Raw genomic sequence first — 5,005 nt, 5'->3', positions numbered from 1 at the left:
TTAGGGAAGATTTTGTGCTGGCCTTTAGCTAGTGTGGAAGCTGATGTCCTAGGGGAAATCCCGGCCTTTCGTTTCTGTGGCTTGGCACAGAACTGCCCTTGGCATTCCAACTGTCTAGTATCAAAAAAATAAGAGCAAACAAATTAAAAAAAAAAAAACCCACAACCTTTGTTCACAATCACAGTGTTTCTTATTGAGAACAGTGTCAGCCTTGCCTTGACCTCGTACACTCAGTACTGTTGCAATAATGCCTTTGCTTCCCACCCATCCGTACCCTCCCAACATCCTCCTGGGGAAGGTAGGGGAGATTCCTTTGTACCAGACAAGGAAACAAAAGCCTGACTTCAACACACTTGCACATGCCAAGGGTCCCCAGGACAATTTGCTTCTTCATCCATAACACTTGTCACCAACAGGGTGGCACAAGGCAGACTCTCCTGTGCAGGCACCCAACAACTCCTAAAAATAAAAGTTTTGCTCACTCTCCACCCCCTCTCCACTGCTTGTGTGCTCTCTCTCTCTCTCTCAAATAAATACTAAATAAAATCTTAAAAAAAAAAAAAGAAGTGTTGCTCACAAGAGGCAATGGCAGTCAAACTTCGTTGAAATTCTGTTTTTGCTTCCAGTGTACTCTTCTCATCTGGTTCTCTTCTGCTTTGTCTCTTTGTTGGCTCCTCTACCTGCATGCACGGTCTTCATTTCAGAATCCCCAGTTCCCTCCTTATACATTCCCCTCCTCTCTGCAAGTACTTCTTTTTTTGTTTTTTTTTAAAGATTTTATTTATTTATTTGACAGAGAGAAATCACAAGTAGACGGAGAGGCAGGCAGAGAGAGAGGTAAGGAGGCTCCCTGCTGAGCAGAGAGCCTGATGCGGGACTTGATCCCAGGACCCTGAGATCATGACCTGAGCCGAAGGCAGCAGCTTAACCCACTGAGCCACCCAGGCGCCCCTGCAAGTACTTCTTGATGCTGGGAATGTTGAGAGTCTCTTGAGAATGGTGACCTTGAATTTAGCAAGATTCCTGTCTGACTGATGTGTGGCATTCAGTTGTTCAGGAACAGAATGGGGGGAGCTGAGGGGTGAGGTTCATTTTAGGTTAATGGTTTTATTTTACTTACTTACTTATTTACTTATTTATTTATTTATTTATTTATTTAGTGCCAGGGAGTTACCACAGATAGACAAAGGACCAAGGGAACTTACCATACTTGCAAAGCCTTCCCCAAAGGATGAACCATGGAATCAGAGGCACATATAGAGGAGAGAGAATAGAAGGGGACTCTTAGGGAGGAAGTGCTGGTGAGATTGAAGAAAGATGGAGCAAGTTGGCTTGAAAAGTATGAGGTCTGCAGAGAGACAGCATGACTGATGATCTTAAAAGTAGAGCAGTTGCAGGGAGTGGGTGGCTTTGCTATCGTGTAAAAGGAAGGTCATTGGGGATGAGGAGGTCAAGGAACTGAGAGGGTAGGGTGTTTGGTCATCCACTTGGATGTCCAGGTTATCCTTTTTGAAGGTCTCTAAAGGTTTTTGAAATATGAGAAAGAGATTAAAGGTAATCATCTACACACCTCCCCAACACATACACAACACTGTCTATTTTTATACTTGGATTCATTTGTAGAAGCAAAAGCAGACACAGATGTCAAAGGAGGACCCTTGGATCCATAGAAGATCAAAGTCAGAATCTTCTTTCTTTCAAAAGAATACTTCGGTCTAGTTCCTGGGGAATAGGGGATGTCTATAGGTGATAGAGGATGGCCTAAAGATTGTGGCTTAGGGAGACAGATAACAAGACCACCACTGGGGCCAGATGAGGGATGATGAGGTTTCTTTTTTCTTCCTTTCCTTTCCCCTTATTGCCCTGAATCCTTATATGGCCCACTTGGCTGGCATTGGAGCAGTGAGATCAGGGTTGGTAAGAAAGGGGTGGCAATGTAGCTCACAATAGGAAGAGAGAGAAACAAGCAAAGTAGGATAAAGACTCCCAAAAGTTGGGACCCCACAGAGTAGCTTTTTTCTCAAAAGCCCATCTCTTGCATAGGGTTGGATGCAACTCCTGGCACCCTCTGTTTCTTAGATCCTCCTGTTGGTCAGCAATGAGGCTTCCCTGTTTCTCAGTTATTTGGACTTTGATTTCTATTTTTTTTTTAATTTTTTTAAAGATTTTATTTATTTATTTGACAGAGAGAAATCACAAGTAGGCAGAGAGGCAGGCAGAGAGAGAGAGAAGGAAGCAGGCTCCCTGCTGAGCAGAGAGCCCGATGCGGGACTTGATCCCAGGACCCTGAGATCATGACCTGAGCCGAAGGCAGAGGCTTAACCACTGAGCCACCCAGGCGCCCCTTTGATTTCTATTTTAACAGAAGTAACTGTCTTTCATATCTGGGCTTGGAGAAGAAAAAGCCTGTTCCATATGGATTTTGAATAAACCGTGAATTTGAGGAATCAGGCAAAACCCGTAAAGTCAGCACTTAGCATTATTTCATTCTTTTGCCTGTGGATTCTGAGAGATGTGTGTGTGTGTGTTATGTGTGTGTGTGTGTGTGTGTGTTTATTTTTTAATGTTTGTATCACTTTCATTTTGTGTTCATGTTGAAGGAAGTTAATAAGAAAGAATATTTTATTTCAGCATTTATTTATCCCAATTGGATAGCAAGCACTATTGGGGAGAAAAGAAGAATTAAACGCAGACATTGTTCTTAGTGGCCTTATAAGCTACTATGGGAGGTAAGTGGCAAAACAAAACCAAGCAGTGTATTAGTCAGGGTCCTAGCAGGGAATAGCACTCTCCAAGGCTTTATGGAAGAGAGCTCTATTGTCTATAGAGGTGTGGGCTGGATTAAGAGAGCCAACAAGGGGTGGAGAAGCATTCAGTGTCTAGCAACCGTGGGAAACTTTTACCACCTCCAGGCCTGCTGGGGTAAGAGGAGGGGGCGGTGTTTCCAGATTCTGATGAGAGTGGTAGCTGTGAGTGAGGTGCCATGACACGGAGGCAGTGGTTTTAGGAAGGCGAATGTGCCAACTGTCAAAATCATGGTCCTCATGGAGAAAGCAGGGTTGGGTAGAGGTGGGATAGTAAGGGGAAAAGCCAGCAAAGGACATTAGAAAGGAGCAGGGGAGTACGTGACAACACAGAAGCATGTGGTATCTGAAAGTGGAAGCCAATGTTTTGGAAGGAGAGAGGGGTCATCCATGGCAAATGCTGTCAAGAGGGTGAGAAAGACGAGAACTGAGTACTGGTCACTGGATTTGGCAAGATGAAGGCCATCATGACCTTGGCAAGAGCTATTTTAGTTGAGTGGTGTAGAGTAGAAAATCTGATGGGAGTGGGTTAAAAAGAGAAATGGTCCATCTGCTGGGGTACAGAATGTAGCACAGAGGAATAGAGAATAGTGGAGAGTTGTTTTGGAGAAGCAAGTGAAGATGATCCAAAAGGGAATCCAAAATGAAGATTATGAAGTGGTGAGTGCTGTCAGAGCAATGCAGAGCAGAAGTAATGGGAATCCAGAGGAAGGAACTGTTCTTCCAAGGATGGAAGAACAGGAAACCAAAAGGGAGATCTCATGGAGGAGGTGACATGACACCTCAGTTGGATCCTGAAGCCTTCTTACCCTCCCAGTCCCCAATTATCCTGGTGCACATGTGAATCTTGGATAGTAGACACTCTCTTGATCCCAGCCTTGGCCTCACCCACTGGTTCAGAGGCAGAGGAATCTGCCTTGTGAGAGGGACACTGGGTCAAAGGCTCCCTTTCTTCCTCTGGGAGGTGCAATGTGTGGATGGAAGAGCATTTTGCTTCATTGAGGGAAGTCAACCTGAAAATGAAGCCAACACAAGGAAAGAATAGAGCTGAAAGAATCACAAAGATGCAGAGCATTCCTCTTGATGACTGGGACACTTAGGATCAAACCATGCTTGAGCCAAAACATTGGCTTCCACTTTCAGATACCACATGCTTCTGTGTTGTCACGTACTCCCCTGCCCCTTTCTAATGTCCTCCACCCTTCCTCTGGACTAATAGATTAGGAGAAACTGATACTCCCTTGACTATCTAAGTCAATTCCATTAAATTGTCTTATGCAAATGGAAATGATTTGGACTGAGAGATGTTATGATTTGAACATTAGGAATTAACCCAGGGATAGAGAGGGAAGAGGGAGTTTGGGAGGAAAGAAAGTATAAAAAAGGTATGGTAAAAAAGAAGGAGAGAGTGCACTATTTTTGAGCATGGAGTCAGAATTTTCAGATTCATTGCTATGCTCTGTAACTTAGAGAAGGCACTTAACCTTTCCATGCCTCAGGTTCCCCATCCTGAAAGTGAGAATGATAATAGTAGTTACTTGATAAAGTTGTGATGAGGATTAAATGAGCAGATATTTATTTTTTTAAAGATTGATTTATTTATTTGAGAGAGAGAGAGCGAGACAGAGAGTGCAAACATAAACAGAGGAGAGGCAGAAGGAAAGGGAGAGAAAATCAAACAGACTTCCTACTGAGAACAGAGTCCCCACATGAGGCTCAATCTCATGACCTGAGCCGAAATCGAGTTGGGTGCCAAACAGACTGAGCCACCCAGGTGCGCCTGAACTAGGTTTTGTTAGATGCTCTTTTATCTTTGTGCATGCTTAGTTACATTGCGGGTACTGGTTATAATATTTGGAACATCATATGTAGAAAGCAATTTGAAGGCGATGGTGATATCTTCCTTGAGAAATTTTAATTTCTCTCTCTCAGGTCTCTGATGGTACTAGCTATCTAGTTTTTTCATCCATTCAGATGTGGCAAAATGAGCAGATATTTGTGAAGAGCTTACAAGAGTTCTCGGAAGGTGGTAAGTACTTTACAAGTATTTGTCAAATAAATCAATGGCATCGTGTCTGCAATCTGCAACTGTGCATAAGCCCCACATCTAATGAGAGGTGCTGAGCTCCCTGATTTGGAAGACTCTCCAAAATACTCCACACAGTGACAGTGTGGGTGCCAGGTGATTCTTCCTAAGTTTC

This window comes from Mustela nivalis, assembly GCF_964662115.1.
Source record: "Mustela nivalis genome assembly, chromosome: 2".
NCBI classification, from domain to species: Eukaryota; Metazoa; Chordata; class Mammalia; order Carnivora; family Mustelidae; genus Mustela; species Mustela nivalis.
Note: the sequence above shows the minus strand (reverse complement) of the source record.